The sequence below is a fragment of the Juglans microcarpa x Juglans regia genome, chromosome 5S (assembly GCF_004785595.1).
Source record: "Juglans microcarpa x Juglans regia isolate MS1-56 chromosome 5S, Jm3101_v1.0, whole genome shotgun sequence".
NCBI classification, from domain to species: Eukaryota; Viridiplantae; Streptophyta; class Magnoliopsida; order Fagales; family Juglandaceae; genus Juglans; species Juglans microcarpa x Juglans regia.
In genome coordinates, this window is record NC_054603.1 from 6,420,048 (window position 1) to 6,442,417 (window position 22,370).

Sequence of the window (22,370 nt, forward strand, 5' to 3'; positions counted from 1 at the left end):
CCAAGTGTTCCAGGGGATCTTTTAATCAGTCGTATGCGTCTATCAATGGGACTTTGAACCTCGGGGGTAGAGGGACCGCCATAACGTCGGCACTATACGGCAACTCGACTCTAGTGAGCAATTGGTCTACCGTTGAAGGTGGGCCTACCTGTTTGACCACCCCGTTGTACTTGGTTTCTAGTTTCTAGAACCTAAGGTCCGCCTTGCATCGCTCTTCTTTTGCTGCCTCCACCTCGGGTGGACAGTGGGTCTCGGAGTTGTGGCTTTGTTGCACTCTCTGGTTCTCCGTCCGACCCTTTCAAGGCGGCATTTTCTCGACAGAGGGCCGCCATTTCTTCCTGTAGCCTTTGTATTGTTGCAGCTTGTTCGTTGATTCTTCTTTCCATCGCCTCAGGTCGCTCTTCTTCCCGCCACGAGGCTTAAGAGTACGTCATGGCCGGCATATGCATGACACGTTACTTGCAAGAGGAAATCCCATAGACGACGCCAATGTTTATGTCGTGTTTCATGTGCCTGTGCCACTCCACACTGACAGCGCTCGAGCTCTTTCCTGCAAGGAGGAGAGCGGGGGAGCTCGGGGGCCATGGTACCTCCGACGCTCAAGTTAGTTTAAGATTGTGGAAAAGGGAAAAAAAACAGATACTAAAATGAGATAGCAATAGTGTTCAAGCATGAGAGAGAGAGTAACCCCCTTCTTGGCAGGAAGATGGGTATTTATACCTGAAATCAGTTTGTCCCGAAGTGGTTGTGACGGTTGTGCAGATCTATATCGGATTGCACATCTCTATCAACTTCCTGCATCCGGTTAGACTTGTCAGGTCCGCCCTAGGTTGTTGTTGACACCTAGGTGGATGCGCCATTCCGTACTAACCCCAGATGCCTGAATGCAACATGTCCCTGCCATGCGTGCTCGTTCCCGCATCATTAAATGCGGCGTGGCCCGAGCAGGCTCGCTTGGCCACCTGTGCCATCCTAATAACTGTGTCAGAGATGAGGACACCTCTGATTGTTGTTGCGCTTTGGTGCCAAGTCGTTCCCTATTGTCAGGGTTGTGGGCGCCTCTATCAAGGGTGCCATGTGGCTCAGTCTCCGGTTCTTTCGTTCGAACTCCTGTCTTGGGCCATTCCCCCTGGGCCGTCTGGGTTACCAAGGCAGTCCTGGCCCATCTCGAGTCTTGTATGTGGGCTTGGGTTCTGGCCAAATCCCAAGCTCAGCCCCTAGGGGCTTCTCCACTCACATATAGAATTCAATTCAAGTAATAGATCGAGCATGGGAGAGGCTCAAGTAGGAAGGACTTGATTAATTTTGTTCTGTTTGTCTCCATCTTGATCACCAAACCCATCTCCTTGGTGATAAAGGTCTTCTACCACACATGCAATATTTACAAATGTTTGCATGAGCTGCATGGGCATCTACGTTAAGCATTCCTCATTTAGTTTCTTCTAGCTTTCGTCTATCATGCCTTTGATATGCTTCCGAGCCATTTCCTCTGAAACATTCTTCTCTCTCATATAGTATACGATTGATGATGGAGCATCTCCTCTTTCAACTTCGGCCTATTTTAAATTACTTATATATTGCACGTAGCAAAAGTACTTCAATTAATTTACAATGAGCATCAGACTCATGTTAAGAATATAATACAAATAATTAACTAAATCTACTATTCTCAGTTTCCGTAAGCTTTTAGGATAAATATTGATGATTTCACAAGGTATCAAAGCAGATCAGGTCATGAGTTTGAACCTTGATTCTACACACAATAACAAAAAAAAACTATTAGAACGATTTTTGTTTGGAACCAAATGAAAAATCGTTCCAAAAAAGAGATGTAGGGAAGAATTTCAAATTTCATTTCTAAAAAATGACGGAAGGTGTTTACCGTTCGAACGGTATATTTTGGGATGAAAATATTTTTCCCTAATATGGTATGTTAAGTGAAACAATGTAGTGGGACATTGACTTAACATTCGAACAACATACAAAAATGTTCGAACTCTAAGGTCAAACAATGTTCGAACATATATTATTTATGATTGCACTGTAAATTGGCAGGTTAAGTCAATAAATTTTGGCGGTACATTGACTTACCGTTTGAATAGTAAGTTAATTAATGTTCGAATGTAAAATTAAATGTTTGAACGGTGATTAGAGGAATGCTACTTTACATATTTTAAAATTATTTTTTATTTTTATTTTTTTAATTTTAATTTAATTTTATTCTTGTTAAACTTATTGAATTGATCTACTTATCATACATACATCACATACTTGTTATAGGAAAAATAAAAAAATAAAATAGATGAAGTGTGTGGTGTATACTGGGAATGATAAGTAGAATTATTCTTATATTAACTAATAATTTATATAAAATTCATCAATTAAATAATAGGAATAATATAAATTAATAATTAATTCAGAAAACACAAAAAAAAAATTCATAATTAAATCAAATTTACAAAATGCTCCCATTTACATTCGGCGACATCTGGCACGACCCCGACATATAGAAGAAATCGGTTGATCATGATCCCGAATGATAGTTTATCTGTCGTAATGTACAGAGTCTCTGATCGAATCCTATCAAATATATACTCCACTAGGTTGATAGGAACGCCACAAGCAACGCGTATCATAAATTTTGCTCGATCCATGCCAACATCTGTTTTGTGCTACCGATGATCAATATTATTGGTGATTATCAAATTCATGATCTGGAAGAAAGAATATATATCTTCCTGCTTTATACTCTTCGTCCCATCATACAGAGGAGCATATGGACCAACAACCAAGTCCCTCACCTCATGATCAGCGAGGGTATTGAGCTCATCTACATAAATTGTTCCCTCATCCTGAGTCATCTCCGCATCACCCGAAGGATCAGACTTTTTAGGCATCACGTTCGGATATGCGTCGCTCAGTCTAGGAATACAGAGAAATTCAGCGAGTCTTTTTGCTGAAAATATAATTGGAGCTACTCTGACAAAGATTGTGGGCTGGCACCACCGAGCTATTTATAGAACCTAGCAACGGTGTCAATATAAGATACAAGCTCCCATGTTTCTTTCCTCCGATCTAGTATTGGTGCCCAACTACGATCGTTGAAGACTGATTACAGGGAATGACCCTCCTATATAAGAGTTACAAAGTCAGAAATGTTCACATGCTGCTCTAGTAAAACAATCATCTCTCATACTGTTTGGATGGAAGGTTCATCTAGTCTGCCACACTTATGTCCCCTATAAGACATTATCAACCTAAAATTTAAAACATTAAAATATATATGCAACATTAGTGATAAAATGTAATAAATAAGTATTCACAAAATTATATACTAATAGCAATTTAATAAATTAATTGATTGAACAACAAAATGTGATAAAAACAAATTAATTAGTTAATATTAATTATAAATTAATAATATGTAATTTAATATTTAAAAATGTGATAAATATTTATATTAATTTAATGATAATATAATGTGCATTAACATTTAATTGATAGAACTATAAAATGTGATAAAAATAAATTAATAAGTTAATATTAATTAGAATATAATTATTATTCTAATTTAATATTTAATAAATGTTATAAATATTAATATTAATTTAATTATAACATAATGTGCATTAACATTTATCAAGTACATACTGTTCTAACGGATACAATAGTGTCCGAACGGTAACCCTCGTGTTTGGTTCATATCGTTCGAAAGTTTGCGTTCAAACGATAACTGAATCGTACTCAGTCATGGCTGAGTCAACTCAGCGGCCATAAAAACCCATGGAATCAATCAATTCCTTGAGTTCTTCAACAAATCACATTCTATACTTCATTTCTAAATATTGATGGAAAAATACAACTTTCCTAATTCAAACAAATAATACAACAAAACGATAAAAATAAATAGTAAAATAACTCTTGAGGAGCGTATCGATACTTGAGAGGAAGAGGCTTCGACGGGGGTGGTGATTATGGCAACGACATCGATGCACAAAGGGCGTTCAAACATTCGAGAACTGTATTTTTACGAAAGGGGATATCGACATTTAAAAGCCTCTGTCCCCCAATAACTTATATGTACAAAACCGTTTGAACGTTAGATTATATGTTTGAACGGTTTTGACTTACCACTCGAACTGTATTTGTTTCAAATTTAGTAAATATCTATATTATTTAATATCTTATAGTATCTTATAATTAGTATATGTTATTTAAAATATATTATAGTATAATATAGTAAAAATCTATATTAGTATATATAATTAGTATACGCTAATTAAAATATATATATAGTATATTATCATATATATAGTATAGTATATTAGTATATAGGACTATATATATTAGTATATGCTAATTAGTATATGTTAATTATAAAATGTGTAAGCACTGTGTAATCTTTTTGAAATATAATGAGTAAACATGAGATTGACATAAAGAATTAAGAGAAATGATATTTACAGATATAGAGTGCGCAATGCCGTCCACTCCTTTTAAAAATAGTAAATCAATATGAGATCCACATAAAAAATTATTTTTTTAATAATGCACTCCACTCATTTTCAAAAGCAGGGTGTAATGCTTGCACAACCTACGATTGTATCTAGTATTACTCAAAAACTAATTTTTAATAGTAGACCCTGTTCTTTTTCAAAAAAATTGCATGATGTTTAAACATTCTAAGATTGTTTTGAATTTAAATAATGTTTAGAAAAGAAATTATAAAAAGTTTTGAAATTAGATCATTACATCTCATCTAATTATCCAAACATAATCTAGTATTAATTGGGTTGTTGGGTTCATTATTTGAAATCCAAAAGAAAAATATTTAAAATTCATGATCGAGATAAGTTATATATAAGCTGCTCGATCAGCTTGAAAAATATTAGCCGAAAGCAACGAAATAATAAAATAAAGAGAAATTATATTTCTAATTATAGAGTGTGTAAATATCGTATATTCTTTTTAAAAAAATTAAGTAAATATAAAATTTATATAAAAAATTTAATTTTTTAATTATAGACTTTATTCTTTTTTAAAAAAAATATTCGATAGTTACATAATTTACGACTATATCTAATATTGCTTATAATATATTTATTTCTACTCACACACTTGATATCTCCATGGTCCATGGAACTTTCAACCATCCGCGGGGGGCGCCACTTGTTTCGCATCTGCTGTATGCGGATGATCTTCTCATTTTCTGTAATGGGACTAAAAGATCTATGAGAGAACAATTGAAGACGTTGTCACTTTATGAGCAGTGGTCAGGACAGGTGGTGAATAAGGATAAGTCTGCACTTTTTTTGTCCAAGAAAATATCTTCTAATAGACGGTTGGGATTGCTCCAATTGTCTGGTTATAGAGAAGGCTCGTTTCCATCAATGTACTTGGGGTGCCACTTGTATCTGGGAAACTTACGGCTCGAATTCTTGAGCCTTTGGTGTCCAAAGTTAGAAAGAAGGTGGCGAGTTGGCGTTTAAAGTTGTTATCTCAAGGAGGGCGACTGATTCTCCTTCGTCATGTGCTGTCAAGTATGGTGATTCATCAACTTGCTGTTTTGAAGGTGCCTGGTGTGATTTTCTCTAAAATCAATTCCATTCTCTCTTCGTTTTTCTGGGGCGAATCTGATGGAAAATTGAGAAGAAAGTGGCTTGCGTGGTCCAAAATGTGCGCTCCTGTCTCGGAGGGTGGGATAGGACTGAGAAATTTTGCTGAGGTTCAGCGAGCTTGCACATGAAGTTTGCTTGGCTTTTTCTTACTACTGATAATTTATGGACACAATTTTTCAAAGCTAAATATGGCATGAACGGTCACATGGTGCTGAGTGAAAGGAAAAGTACGGAGTCTAGATTCTGGAAATCGGTGGCGGATGTACTACCAGATGTGATGGAAAACTTGCAGGTGCGGGTTCGTGAAGGAAAGGCTCGTTTTGGTTTGATAAGTGGATGAGGAGTGGTCCACTGAGCTCCACTATGGTTAATATTGAGAATCCTAATCTCCAAATAAAAGACTGCTGGGTGAACGGTAAATGGGATGAAGATTTGCTTGAAGATTTGGTAGGAAGCGTTAAAGCTCGGGAGATTATTCATGAGGTGGATGGGAGGCGTGAAGGTGCAGATGTGATTATATGGAAGCCGAATGTTAATGGTTTATTTTCGTCGACTAGTGCTTGGGACGTAATTAGAGTGAGAAGGGAAAAACTTCCTTGGTTAGACTGGATTTGGCAGAAACATTTACCTAGTAAAGCAGCTATTTGTATGGGGAAAGCCAGGTTTAATTGTTTGGCTGTAGATAGTCGGATTTGTTCAATTGGCATTCCTCTAGTGTCTCGGTGTGATTGCTGTGAGGTTAGAAACAGAGAAACGTTAGACCATATTTTCTGCACTGGCGAGTTTGCGCAGGCGATCTGGAAGAGAGCTGCTGTGGCATTGGGGGTTCGGTGCATGGAATGTAACTCATGGTGGGCTCCGGTAACAATGTGGTTTAACTGTGCAAACCGATCATCACAGAGGGGAATTTTAATTGGGATAATTCCGAGTATTATTACGTGGAGGTTATGGGCACGGCGGTGTAAAGCTCGTATGGAGGGGGTTCAACTTTCGATTGACTCGGTATGGATGGAGATTAAGTTCTGGATACATCATGTATCGGAAAATCTTTTAAAGGTAACAAGTTTGTCTTCAACGAACCGAAGACTGCTTAATGATTTGGAGGTGTCCATAGTTCCTGTAAAGAAGAGAGTTCCGTGGTGTATTAAGTGGTGGAGGCCATCTGCAGGTTGGGTTAAATTGAATATTGATGGGAGTTGTCGAGGGAATCCGGGAAATTGTGGTGGGGGAGGGGTTATACGTGATTCTACTGGTAGTCTGATAGCCGCTTTCTCAGAATCCTACGGTTTTGGAACTAATAATGAATCGGAGTTAAGAGCATTGTCTACAGGTGTGGGACTATGTACAGAATTGGGTTTCCGTAATGATGAGATAGAAAGTGATTCTGCAGTGGTGGTAAATTGGGTGATGAGGAGTTGCACGGTATGGTATTTGTGGGACTTTTGGGAGGCTTTACATGAGTTGCTCATGGGTATAAATTTTAAAGTTTTGCATTAATGTAGGGAGATAAATCAGGCAGCGGATTTTTTAGCAAGACAAGGGGAAAGTGGCATTAATATCAGATACTTAGGAATTTCTTCTCTTCCTTGCAAGCTGAAGGAGTGATTCGCTTGGATAAGGTTGGGCTTCCGTATGTTAGGCGTTAATTTTTTTAGATGGGATGTTAATAGTGCCATGGTTTTGGTGGGTTTTCTGGTTTGTTATTTGGGAAGGATTGTTTTGTAAGTATTTTTTGTTTTTGGAATTGCACGGTATTACTCTTTCATAAGTGAGGGTTTTCTTAATAAAACTAGGTAGAGGTCACTCGACATGTGATCTCGACTCTTTAATATATATATATATATATATATATATATATATATAATTATATATAAAAGATCTTATGCATGCATAAGCCTCAAATATCTCACTATATATTGTTTATTTTTTATTAGAAATTAAATGCGACATATGTGACTTGAACTTCTATGAGAAATTCATAGCTTGCATGTGATGCCCCGACTCTCACGTACAAAAATACGAGAATCATGACGTCAGAATAATGACAATACGGGTCACGCATTTCAACGAAATGTGTTCAAGTGTGTGCAATATGCAAAAGTGCACAATAAAAATTGTAACGGATAATATAAATAAGTCATCTAAGTACTACAAGTTTAAATACAAATATTTAAAATAATAGCTGTTAAAAAGTTATACAGTCATCCCAAAATATATTACAAAGGCAAATACATAATAATTGATAAAACAAATCTCGATATACGGGAGCAATCCCAGATCACTCCTCCAACGGAGTCAAGCATAAGGCTCGTCATCCACATCTGCAACAAATTTTGCGATACCATAAAATGGTACTACAGGTAAGTAATAATCTAAATAACTCTCGGGATAAAAGCATATTAGTGCAACTAACATGCATGCATATGATGAAATATACGTTAGATCCAAAAATATCATCCGTCATTTTTCCAGAAAATGATTCAAACAAAAATCAACCATTTATCGGACACTGTAGGCGGGAATCGCAGGCGAGACTATACCACCATCCCTGTTTACCACCATCTCTACCGCGTGCACCGTAGGTGGGAATCACAGGCGGGACACAACCACCATCCCTGCTTACCACCATCCCTACCGCGTGCACCGTAGGCGGGAATCACATGCGGGACTCTACCACCAACCCTGCTCACCACCATCCATACAGTTCATTTCCACACAATAAATACATATCAGAGCACTGTAGACGGGAATCACAGGTGGGACTATACCACTATCCTTGCTTACCACCATCCCTATCACGTGTACCGTAGGCGGGAATCACAAGCAGGACACAACCACCATCCCTACCGCATGCACCGTAGACGGGATTCGCAGGCAGGACTCTACCACCATCCCTGCTTACCACCATCCCCACAGTCTCTTTTCCTTTTTCTCAAACCAGTCAATCCAATCATTTTAAACATACTCAAATCATTTTACATGAAAATCAAATTTTCAAATAAACACATGAAAACCAGTTTTCAATAAACACATGAACATAAATGTATGTACACGAAAACCCAGTTTCATTTACAAACATGATCATGCGTGCAATATGTCATGTACATGAACAACGCCATAACAACAACCAACAATGCAAACCAAACACACAATCACTCCGTCCACAATTCATCCGACCCCCGAACTCCTCGGACTCAGTCTGGCATAATCAACCAGTTCACAGATAAAATGAGTTACTGCAAAAATACATTTAAATCACGAAAGCTCTTTGGGAAAATACTTATAGTTCTATATTATAATTTTCGAAGGATCACAGAGCTGCAAGAAGTGGCAACACAGCTACAGAACAGTGCAAAATGTACTGTGGCCGTGGGTCTCAAAAATCCACTTTTGAACGTGGACAAACTAAGACCCGAAATTGATAGGATAGGGCTTAGAGATGTCGGTGAAGTTAGTGGTGGTGGTGGTTTTCCGTGGGGTGGTGGTGAGGAGGCGGTTTAAGGCAAAAAATGCTCAAAATGAAAATGTTGATGGATGTGCTTCACCGTTGACGGATCGGGGCTAAGGATGGGTGCATTGGATTGCTAGGAAGTCGAGGATGAAGTGGTGAAGAAATTGTGGTAGAGGTGGCGCGACGGCGGCGCTGGAACTCAAAGGGTGCCGCGGCTTTGAGGAGCTCGTGAAGGCTAACGGCGGCGCGAGGGAGGCTAAAAATGGTGGGGGGTGGTCACCGTAGGGAGGGGGAGCTGAAGGGCTGGGCAGTGCCGGCCAGGCGGCGCGGCGGCGGCGGGCTGGGAGAAGGCAACGCAGACGCGGCGGCGGCGGGCTTGAATCCTTGATCAATTCGAATTCTTACTTTACACTAATTTATTATGTTTAGTTAAATATTCTTTGTGTTGGACTTATTAAGAGAGAGGTCTCACTCACACGTAATGGAGATCAGTGTTAACACCATATAAAATAAATGAGAAAATTTATATTTTTCATTAATTTAAACTTTTTCGGAAGGATAAAGAGCAATTTTATATAATCAGCTTGTAAAAAGCAAGAAATAAAAAAGCAAACTCAAGAAGAGTTTCCAGTACTTCTATCAAAGATCACAAACTAAAATGACCCTAATTATCTTTATTTAAATCACAGAGACAAGGGCACGCACAAAACCATCTTTATTTAGATTCTAAGACGACTACTTCATGATTAATCCAAAGCGTTAAAGCCAGGATGTTTGCTCTATATATAACATGCATGAGATTTCAATTCAAGTACTAGATCGAGCATGAGAGAGGCTCAAGTAGCAAGGACTTGATTTTGTTCCGCTTGTCTCCATCTTGAACACCAAACCAGTCTCCTTGGTGATAAAGGCCCTCCACCACACGTGCAATATTAGGGGTGTGCAAAATTCCTAAAATTTCGACTCCGTCCGACTTCCGCTCTCACTCCGACTCCAACTTCGTCGGAGTCATCAGAATTCGGAGTAGCTCCGAATATGTATTCGGAATCAGAGTCGGAGTCGGAGCTCCAAGAAGCTCCGATTCCGACTCCGAAATTTTTTTTACTGTACACTTGCGCTCGAGCGAGGTGTCGAGCGCAAGTCAAGCACACATTGTATTGAACATTGGCTCGAGCGACATGTCGAGCGGAAGTCGAGCGAACCTCTCTGGAAGAGTTCTGCAAGAGAGACATGTCGAGCGGACGTCGAGCAAACCTCTTCCAGAGAGGTTCGCTCGAGCGACATGTCGAGCGGAAGTCGAGCGAACCTCTCTGAAAGAGTTCCACTCGAGCGCCACGTCGAGCGCATGTCGAGCTCCGATCTTATGTCGGAGCTCCTATAGGAGGTCGGAGCTCCGATAGGATGTCAGAGCTCCGACCTCCGATCGGAGTCCCAACCTCCGATCGGAGTCGGACTCAGACTCCAATTCGGAGTCGAAGTCAGAGCTCCAATTTGGCTCCGACTCTTGTCGGAGTCGGAGGTCGGAAACGAGCACTCCGACTCCGTCGGAGTCGGAGACCAGCCCTATGCAATATTCACAAATGTTTGCATGAGCTGCATGGGCATCTGCGTTAAGCATTCCCCGTTTAGTTTCTTCCAGCTTTCGTCTATCATGCATTTGATATGCTTCCGAGCCATTTCCTCTGAAACATTCTTCTTGCTCATATAACATACGATTGATGATGGAGCATCTCCTCTTTCAACTTCAGCCTGTTTTAAAGTTATATATTGCACTTAGCTAAAGTTCAATTAATTTACAATGAGTATCAGACTCATGTTAAGAATATAATACAAATAATTAATCAAATCTAACATTTTTAGCTCCCATCAGCTTAATATTTTAGGATAAATGATAATTTCATAAGGTATTATAAAGCAAATGATCAAGTCATGAGTTCGAATCTTGATTCTACACTATATCTCATTTAATTAAATATTTCACATATTAAACCCACTCATTGAGGAAGAGTGGCCCACACGTGAGCGAGAGTTAAGAATTAATATAATAAAAATAATTAAAACTACCACTTCTAGTTCCCATCAGCTTAAGTTTTTGGAAAAATTTGTGATCTCACATGGACAACAAACCAATATTCAATCATGTTTAATGGTTTTCATTTTTTTTGTTTCTAGATTTAATGGACATATGAGTAGTTACCGATGAAGTTCCCAGATCATTGCAAAGTCGAACTATGACAGATACATTATACAATAGATCTTTGCTTTTCTTCATGAAATTATCGTATTCCTCGGCTTTCATGACTTTATGCTCTAGACAGAAAAACACATGGGCAAACAGCACAGAGCCGGATGATGAAATCCATGCGTTGCTTAGATATTCCTGTAGGGATGGAGTGTAGCCCGTGGTGTACCACTTTGCTTCCACATATAATGCGTTACAAAAATCTGTCCACTATTAAACAAAAGAAGAAAATACTTTCACCCAAAACAAAACGAGATTTGTGGAATCCACTACTTTTTCAAACCAATTATTTATGGAATCCACTATTTTTTTTTTTTTGAGAAAAAGGTGCACTTGTATTGATAAATCAACCAAGGAGGTTGTGGATACAATGAGGATAATCCTCTACATGGATAGACTCCAAAGGGAGATCTAGTGAACTTTTGGCCAAACAATGGGCCACTGTATTTAACTGGCGTGGAACATACACGACTTTCCTAGCTCCTACCAGTAGAAGCAACTTCTTGATATCAACTATGAGCATGCCAACAGAACTCCAGCTGATCTCGTGATCATTTATGGCATTAACCACATTCAAAGAGTCTCCTTAGAGGATGATGGAGCTGAGGCCTAGTTCTTAGCAGAATTTGAGTGCTCGTAGTGCTGCAATAGCTTCTCCCAGCAAAGGATCAGGGAATGAGGCTCATGAGGATCTTAAGGTGGCCATGACACATCCATTCCAATCCCTAATAATCACTCCTATACCTACTCTGCAGTTGATCTTATCAATGGCGGCATCCCAATTGATTTTGAATTGGTTGAAAGGGGGTTTGCACCACTGAGTAGAGAGGGGGGGGGGGGGGAGCAGGAGGGTCCTAATCACTGGGACTCTCTTTGACAGGTTATATTCTGAGATAGTAGAGGTAACTTGGATAGTCACTTGTTGAGGAGAGAGAAATTGGGATTCAAACACCCATTTGCATCTTCTATGCCAGAGCAGTTTGGTGGTGTGTGCCAAAACAGATTGGTCTTCCACAGGAAGTGAAGAAAGGAGATTGTCCAATATCAAGCTGAATGGAGCCTCGCTGATGCTGCATTTTTTAATTCTTCTAGAGCTGCAGCTCCAGACATCCTGGGCAACTTTGCACGACCATAAAACATGGGAGGCTGTCTCAGGTTGAAGGAGGCAGATTGGGCAAAGGGGTGTGTCAACCACCTTTCTCTTGAACAGGTTAAACTTTGTGGGAAGAATGTCTTTGGCAGACCTCCATAGGAACATCTTAGTAGAATTGGGAACATCTAAGTGCCAGATGAGGTTCCATAAACCAACAGAGTTTGGAGGGGTGGATGATTGACCAAGACTGCCTGAGGAGATAGAAACTTGGAGGTGGTATGCTGATTTTACAGAGAACTTACTATTGGTGGTGCATCTCCAAGCTAACTTATCAGGGCTATTACAGGGGCTAATGGGAAGTTTTGAGATGGAAGAGGCCTCCTCTTCATTGAAAATGAGATGTAGGAAAGGAGTGTTCCATTGGAGAGTGTTATGGTCAATGAGATTAAAAACTGTTGCCTCGGGATCAAGGATTTTGGGAGGAGATTGGATCTTGAATGAGGAAGGGGTGGGGATCCATCTGTCAGACCAAATTTTGACTGATCTTCCATTGCCAATTCTCCAGATTAGGCCTTCAAGGAGGAGAGGTCGAGCTACAGTTATGCTTTTCCAAACAAAAGAGTCATAAGGCTTGACTTTTGCATTATGGAAATCAGTATGGGGAAAGTATTTAGCTTGAAGGACTCGAGCAGCTAGTGAGGAGGGATGGGTGAGTAATCTCCATCCTTGTTTGGCCAGTATAGCTAGATTAAAGTTTTCAAAGTCCCTAAATCTGAGACCCCATCTTGCTTGGAAACGCCTATTTTCTTCCAGCTGAGCCAATGTACCTTTGATTTCTACTCTTTTTGCCCTCACCAGAAGGATTGCATGAGTTTATTGAGATTCCTTAATATGCATTTAGGTAGCTTGAATATGCCCATTGAGTAGGTTGGAATGGACTGGATAACAGACTTCATGAGAATCTCCTTGCCTGCTGGTGATAGCAGGTTTGTCTTCCAGCTTCCTATCTTGGATTGGATCTTGTCAATTATTGGATGGAAGGCTTTGAATTTTTGTTTGCCAATGTAAGAGGGCAGACCTAAGTACTTGTCAAAGGGGTCCGAAGCTTGAATGCCTGCCATTGACACTATGGTTTGCTGAGTAGATAGACTGGTATTTTTGCTGAAGAATATTGAGGTTTTTTCTAGGTTGAGTCTTTGGCCAGAAGCTTGTTCATAAGAGCTTAAAATGCCATGTAGCCTTTCCCATTCATTGGACTGAGCCTTACAAAAAACAAGGCTATCATCTGCAAAAAAGAGGTGAGTAATAGAAAGAGAGCCTCTAGCTAGAGGAAATCCAGAGATGATACCTCTTAGCTCAGCTTACTTCAAGGTAAAGCTTAGTAATTCAGAACAAAGGATGAAGAGGTAAGGAGAAAAGGGGTCTCCCTGCCTGATCCCTCCTGAAGGATTGAATTTGTTTTGAGGTGATCCATTTATGACGATAGAGTAAGACACTGAGGTAACACACTGCATAATGAGGTCAACCAAACCACAGTCAAAACCCATTTTTAGCATCACAACTTTCAGAAAATTCCACTCTAGCCTATCAAAGGCTTTACTCATGTCAAGTTTAAGTGCCATGTATCCCTCGTTCCTCCTCATCCTATTTTGCATGGAGTGTAATAGTTCATAGGCCACAATAGTGTTATCAGTAATCAATCTACCTTGTACAAAAGCACTTTGAGTCTCAGAAATCAGATGGGGCAGTATTTTTTTGAGTCTGTTGGCAATGACCTTGGCAATGATTTTGTAGAGAACATTGCAAAGGCTTATGGGTCTGTAATCAGATACTGAGGATGAAGTTCTTTTCTTGGGAATAAGGGTGATGAAGGTATTGTTTATGGAATGGAATCCTATCTTAGAGTTGATCATTTTTGTAACTGTTGTCTGCGACCAACTTTCCCACAATGGGCCAATGGTTTTGATAGAATAGTGCAGGGAATCCGTCAGGGCCAGGGGATCCAATGGGGTTCATTTCAAATACAACCCTCTCTATCTCTTCAGAGGTGTAACTTTTGGTTAAATTAGAATTCATGTCAGTAGTAACAGATGGTTCAAAGTCTTCCAGAAGAGTTGCTATGCCACTTGGATTAGATGACAGGAAAAGGTTCCTGAAGAATTCTTGAAACTGCACCCCAATATCCTCTGCCTTCGATACCGTGTTACCCTCCTCAGTAATTATTTTGGAAATAACATTCCTTTGTTTCCTTTGTGTGGCACATCTGTGAAAGTGGCTGGTGTTTCTGTCTCCCTCTTGCAACCGTTTCTATTTAGCTCGTTGTTTCCACTTTAAGTCATCTTCCTCTAGAAGGCCATCAATCACCCTTTGTAAAGAATGAATTTGGTTATTAGTCTGGCCTGTATTAGCATCCTATAATATTCTTAACTGCTCTCTTTTATGAAACAGGATTTTCTGTTGGTTTCTTCTAGATATGCAGTTCCATTCCCTTAGTTGGAATATGGTCGTCTCAAGTCCTCTTCTAATAACATATGTTTTGGAACCATGTTGGAGAGCCCCATACCAAGCTTTCTTAACAATATCATCACAATCTTTCTGTTTAGTCCTTGCTGCTTCATATTTGAAGAGTTTTCTTTGAGAAGTGAAGGCTGGCGTGAGACAGTTTTGAGTAGTGACTAGTAAGGGATTATGGTCCGAGGATTGGACAGGCAGGATATTCACAGAGTTGAAGTTGAATAATTGTTGCCAGGCACTGTTAACAAGGGCTCTATCCAATCTTTCCTTGGTAAAGTGAGGGCCCTCTCGATTGTTACACCAAGTGAATTGAGAGCCTTCATAGCCAAGGTCACCCAGGTTGCAATCAAGAATAGTCTGCCTGAAATCTTCCATTTGTTTCAAGGGCTTAGAAGGGCCACCTATTTTTTCACCAATGGACACTGTTTCATTAAAGTACCCCATGCATAGCCATGGGGAGTTTTGAGGAGGTTTGAGGGCTCTTAGAAGACGCCAGCTTTCTTTTCGTTTATAAGTTTCTGGTTGGCCATAAAAGCCAGTGATTGTCACGTCATTAGCACTTTCATTTCCCTGAACCTTAAGGGATATGTGACTGAGGGAATAGGAGATTAAATCAACATTGAGATCTTGCTTCCAAAGGGCTGCCAGACCGCCACTACGCCCTATACAGTCCACTATGAAACTGCACTCGAGACCCAACCTGTTACGAATGTGTTCCATCTTATTCCTTCTGCATTTTGTTTCAATTAAAAGGACAAGGTTTGGGGACTTTTCTCTCACCAAATGGTGGAGCTCCTACACTGTCCGAGGGTTCCCAAGCCTTCGGCAGTTCCAGCAGAGGGTTTTCATGGGGGATTGGCAGGGCTGTTTAACAGCCTTTGCCATTGAAGAGTTCTTGAGTCTTTTGGACATTCTCGGGGATGGGATGGGGATTGCATTTGGTTTCCTTTTTTTCCTAATCTTTGGGAGAATCTTAGGCAAGTGGGATTTAGTGGCCAAGGAACTAGAGGTTGGAACCCCTCTGGCCCTCCGTTTCCAGTTAGACAAAAGATGGTTTTTGTTTTGTCTAGCTGGACTTAGCTGAGAATCTGATTGAGGGGGACATACCAGATTGTTGACTTCTAAGGCAAACAAGTCATGTTCACTCTGCTGAGGGTCAGTCTGCAGGTTGGTAGGAGTAGGTATGTCAGCCACTGCCTTAGAGTCCCTGATGTAATTTGACGTTCCTTCATCTAGCATAGGGGAAGGATCTCGATTTCTTGGGTGTGAATAGTGAGCATTGGGATTTTCTGAATCTTGAAAATTATCTTTCCCGCCTTTAACGTGAAGAAATGTTTGCAAAACAGTAGCTTCTTTATGCATGTTGCTTTTCCCGCCATTTTCCTACGGTGGGCTCTCTGAACTATCCTGCCGTGCTTCTGTGTCTCCCTTCCCTGAGTAGCGGGGGTGAACATGAGGATGATCTGGTTTCGCTGGAAGGCCAGCTCTGAGCTAGGCCCCATATTGCAGAGAATGACTCCCTCGAGATCTTCCATTTGAGGTGTTGCCCGAGCAAATGGAGCTGGAGTGTAGTAAAACTTCACAGTTGAAGCAGAAAGGTGGGAGACGTTCATATTTGAATGGAATCCAACGACGTGAATCTCCCATCGTGATTACTCTCCCCCTTGCCAGGGGTTTCGTGATATCAATGTGTACTTTGACACGTAAATAACTACCCCAGGCTCTATCTTTTTCGTCTACATCTACGAGTAGAACTTTTCCTACGCTCTCTCCAAGTTTCTCTCCCAGTTTCTTATTCATGCCAGCAAATGGCAGGTCGTGGAGCTGTAACCAGAATGGAACTAGAGAGAATCCTATGTCTTTGACAGCGACGCCCCAATACATTCTTGCACACTTAATAAGTTCCAGTCAAAGAACCATGGTTGGCCCAATAGGATCCTCTTTTTCACATCCATGTTACTACACTCGATTAAGAACTTGTTTCTACCGATATCTTTGAATGTTAAGTTGCCTTCACTCTGCCATACTTTGGCCATCGTAGCTTTAAAAGCTCCTTTGTTGACTTCTTTCTTTGAAACAACCAGAGTGACAAGGCTAATGTTGCTAAAGTGTTGCGACTGAAGAATGTCCTCCTCCGAGAAGTTGAACTCTTGTTGTTCTTCCTTGGTTAGATTAAATCCTTCATAAAGGTTAGCTAGATCCTCCATTGCAAGGAATGGCAATAGACTGAACCTCTTTCGATCGGAGATCAGAGATGGACTCCACGTTCCAAGAAACCTAGAGAGAGTACTCTGCATCAAACAGAGGGAATCCGTCAAAACTTGAACTATGAATCCACTACTTTTTCAACTTTATATAAAATAAATTAAACTCATCTCAACATAGTTCATACATTTAAATACATATATCAACATATTTACATTCAAACATATTTTAATAGAACCCACAAAATAATACTACTCACAGATCAATTCAAATAATCTCAAATCCAAACGCAGCCTTCATATATTCATCGTGATAGGAAATTAATGGATGTGTACTAACCACTTTCTTTACATGTACTGGTAATAATTTGTCCCAACCCTTATCTCTTTGGATTTCATTGACAAAATCATCTGTCGTATTGTAGAGTGCAAGGAAACAAATCTGCATGCACTCCGGAAGCGCAGTTTAGTTTCACTGACATCCCACCTGAATTTGTTTAACATGTTGATTAGAATTCTTTAGGTTCTAGGAATTAAGAAAACCTCAGGGATAGTAATATGCTGCAACACTAACATATTTACGGCAATGGTGAAGAGCTCGAGTTCTTCCAATATGCCATAAACGTCTTAGACATCATCAATTATCAGTATAAAATTAATGGCTTTTGTTAGCCATTTTCTGAAACAGCTGTGCTCAGGCTCGCACGCAAGGCCCACCGAGAAGACGAAACTTTCGACAAGTCTATCTCTTGCAAAATTCAAATTCTCACGGAGACCCAGATCCCTCCACCACCTAAAAACACACACAAAAAATAAAAATAAAAAACATATCATTAATTTGATCTTTATGGTACAATATTGTATCGACTACGAGGACGTCACATCACTTATCCATATCGTGTAGTTTCATTTAAGTCCCGTTTGGATATTTATCTCATTTTATCAAATATCATCTTATTTTCTTCTCAAACATCATCATTAAAAGTAAGTACTTTTTAATTTCAAATATTTAACTATTCATCTAATTTAATTAATCATTATAACTTTTTCAAATTTCTAAACAAAACACAAAAAAAATTTAATTTTTTAAAATTACAAAATAAAAATAATATTAATAAAATATTTTATAATAATATTTTAGTTCAAATTTCTTCTCTCTTTTCTCATGACTCAATAAAATATCTTAAATCAAATTATTTCACTATTATTTATAAACTATTTTAATATTATTCATAAAATTTTCATATCTTGACATTTAAGTTGTGTTTGGATGTTGAAGTGAGTTGAGTTGAGTTGAGATGATAAAATATTATTAGAATATTATTTTTTAATATTATTATTATTTTAGAATTTGAGAAAGTTGAATTGTTTATTATATTTTGTATTGGGATTTGAAAAAGTTGTAATGATAAATTAAGATGAGTTGAGATGATTTATAGTTTGAAACGAAGCCTTAAAAGAGGCCTTAGTTACCTGGATAGTTCCCTTAGGTCTTTTTGGAGCGTGGCTTGAACTATGTTAAAATTAAGTTTAGCAAGTTCGAGCAAATTAATAGCGTTCATGTCCCTGTGTTTTTCTTTGACACTGATGTGCCATTTGACGTCAAACCATTGCACCCTCTTTTGTGAGGGAAGCTCCAAAGCATGGACCACCTGCTTCGCAAGGAAACCGTCTAAATTTGCAAGGGTTTCTTCGAGAGTTGTGGTTGAGAATTCTCTAGCCGCATCCAGAAAGTTTTCACCTTCTATGGCTAGATGTGAGGCCTCCGAGAGCTCCAGCATTCCTTTGATATTTTCGTGTTTGCTTTTCCTGGTGAATGCACCCGTCTTTGCATCCATGAAGTTGCTAAACATATCTGATATGGTTTAACATATATAATTCATTGAAGTTAGAAATGAGCAGGATTTGGAAATAACAATATATATTATCTTAAATAGTACTATGTTGTACTCTGAATATTATACCTTGTGAAACATCATAGCCATGCTGCCGGAGAAGCTTAAAGCAAAGAGCAGTAGCGTAGAGATCATCCTCTCCATTAAGATTCCAATTTTTCTGCTTGATGGATATTGCTATGGTTGCTAGCGCCTCCTTGATTTCCACTTCAAAGTGGATGGCTAAACCCAACTTTTCCAAGCTGTCGATCAGCTCCAACGTCTTAGCCAGGGAGTCAAGTTCTACAGCTTTTCCAAATATAACTGATCTTTTAGACTTCTATCAACTTCTCTTCATGTTTTTTACATTCCGGTTCCTGCAAAAAGAAAAAAACATGCATCCGAATATAATCTCAATATATATAGGAAACAATATAGATGGAACTTTCTAATAAAATTAATGAAAATAATGCATGTGGGTGGGAATTAGGATTCTAACATCGTAAATGCTGTCAAGAGATTCCAGGAAATCGCATTTTCATATATTTGGTTCGTAATTGGCCGCAGACCGTCTTTGATGTATTAAATTAAAAGCTTCAGATTTCATCTGAAATGGTAAGGTTTGCTGCTCGTCTTGCAGTACTGGTTTCTTACAGTCCATAATGATCGAGTACTTGAGAAGGAAAAAAGGCTGGCTAGCTAGCTAATGAAAAAACTAGCAAAGTTAACGTTAAGATAGCAACGCTGAGCTACATAGCGGGTGATGTTGGATGTGGAGAAATTTGTAGTTCATGAGAGAGGTTTATATAAGGCAACGGGACACGAAATCATGACAAATTATAAACTAGCCCCGCAAGCAATTACACCGACTAACTATAAGAGAAGTTTTTTTAACTACAAAGAGATTCTACTTACGGAAATAACTTTTGAGTAATACTACATGTTGTCTTAGAATGATCAAATATTGTGCAGTTATTTTAAAAAAAGTAGGATCTACTATTAAAAAATTAATTTTTTTTATGTGGGTCATATATTTATTTATTTATTTCATAAAATTAATTACACAGCGCTTGTACACTCACGACAGCAACTATCATTTCTCAATAATTTATAAACTGACTCAGTTTGTCATGACTCGTAATATTGGAAAATTATTTTTATTGTTAAATAGATCTAATATATTATATTAAACTACGTTAATTTATAGGTTTACTCTTATAGAATATTTTTAAGACTATAACAGTTCTCTAATTATTATATTTATTATATTAATTAATATGTATTTCAAATTTTATATTTTGAAAAATTCTATATACCACACTACCATCCCACTTATATTTCATTATATAAAATGTAATATATTTATCACCATTAAATGATCATGTAGTAGATGATTATTTTATATATATAGGGTTGAGGGGTTCAAACTTGGTTCTCCTATTAGGGATCAATCTTTTATGTCATCCAGTTTAAAAGACATTGACTTATTGAATTATCTTTATCATCCAATAACAATAAATATATTATAACTTATATAGTAAAATAAAAGTGAAATAAAAATATGATGTATAATATATAAAAAATAAGTAATACTAGCTATAAGTTCTGAATAAACAAATTGCATGTAGATCTTTTCTAACGATATGAATCCCATAAAAAATGAATAATTGTTTTTACATATTTGAATATAAAGTCTTTTTTTTTATAAAAATTTGTATAGAATTTATTTTTTTTAGTTTGTAAAAATCATTTGTCATAAATATATATATATATATATATATATAATAGTACTTTTCTAGCATATAAAAATACGTGCCTTGCACGTAATACAGTAAGAGGAGACAAACCCACACCCATTAATTACGTAGTACGTACGTACTTGGTTCTCCTCGAAAATTCCACATGCAAGTTGGGGTATAGTTTATTTTTAATTTATCTCATCTCATTTTATCTAATTATTATAATTTATTAAAATAAAATAATTAATTCAATTTTTTTAAATTTTAAAACAAAAATAATATTAAAAAAAATATTCTAACAATATTTTATTCAATTTTTAATTTTCATCTTAACTTATCTCATCTCATCTTATCTGTAAAAACAAACAAGGCCTAAGGCATTGTTCTAGTTCTTCGGGCGTGTTACACGATGTCAACGATTCTCAGGCCTTATCTAATTCAGATGAGATGATATGAAATGACATATTTTATTAAAAGTTGAATAAAATAATTTTATAATATTATTTTTATTTTAGAATTTAAAAAATTAAAATTTTATTATATTTTACGTGTAAGTAGGGTGCTATCCGTCCCCTACGGGGCGGGGCCACCTCTTACCCGGCCCTTAGGGTGCTAGTCTTTTATCATGAGATCACGTTGGCAAATAAAACTTTGTGGAGAAAAATATTTTTGCAGCAAAAAAAAGGTTTTATGTGGTGACTTTTTCTCGCCTCAAAGAGTCTTACCTGAAATATTAATTTCTCGTGGGATATTAGTTTTAGCAATGACGTTAGTAGCTTTTTACTGACGACTTCTTCTCGCCACAAATAAACTTACTAGAATTATTTTTCAATTCTGAATTATTTGTTTTTTGCAGCGACGTTTTCAACTTTTACAGTGATAATAACCCGCCGCAAAAGCTAAAAAAATTAAAACCTACATTTTTCCTTTATTCATTTCTTCCCCCACCCCACAATACTCTCATCTCTCTCTCTCTCTCTCCCAATGACTGCAAGTTAACTCTCCCCCCCCCCCCCCCCAAACGTCGCGACCTCACCTCTCGCTCCTTGCAATTGCGAGCCCTCCCCCTTGCTGCGACCTCACCTCTCTGTATGCTCCTCAATGTATTCTTTAAAGGTTTTTTGCTATTTTCAAATAATAACAAAAGTACCATTTCGGCAGTATAGATACTCACCATTATTGGATGAATATTCATAGTCAAAATCAGTATGGAAAAAATGATAAGCGCCATATTTGGGTATAAACTAGTAGGGACACCATTTACAAAAATATACTAGAACATGATTGTTGTCCAACTTCATTGATGAACTATATATTGAACTCAAGTCAAATATCATGTGGTGGATCAACATCTAAATGCATACCGGATATAATATCAACAAGTCTAATATTTACATTAATAAAGTAACAAATCCATATTAAGTACTAAACATATTACTTGAGTCTCACATGATATTGTGTAGGAATAAATCCCTATATGCTAGCATAATTAACCTTATGTTTGGAATCTATCTCCAGTTGGGCTGCTTGCTTGATCTGAAGTTGGTGTTGCATCTACTTTATCATTGTACCATATTGCTTCTCAATCATGTGAGCCCATAGACAGAGAATCTGAAGTTGGTGTTGCATCTACTT

The 22,370-nt window shown here is 38.0% G+C and overlaps 1 pseudogene; it reads right to left on the minus strand.

Moving 5' to 3' along the window:
* Positions 1 to 1,442: 1,442 nt before the first annotated feature.
* On the minus strand, positions 1,443 to 19,657 carry LOC121267031 (annotated as a pseudogene).
* Between the last annotated feature and the right edge of the window lie 2,713 nt (positions 19,658 to 22,370).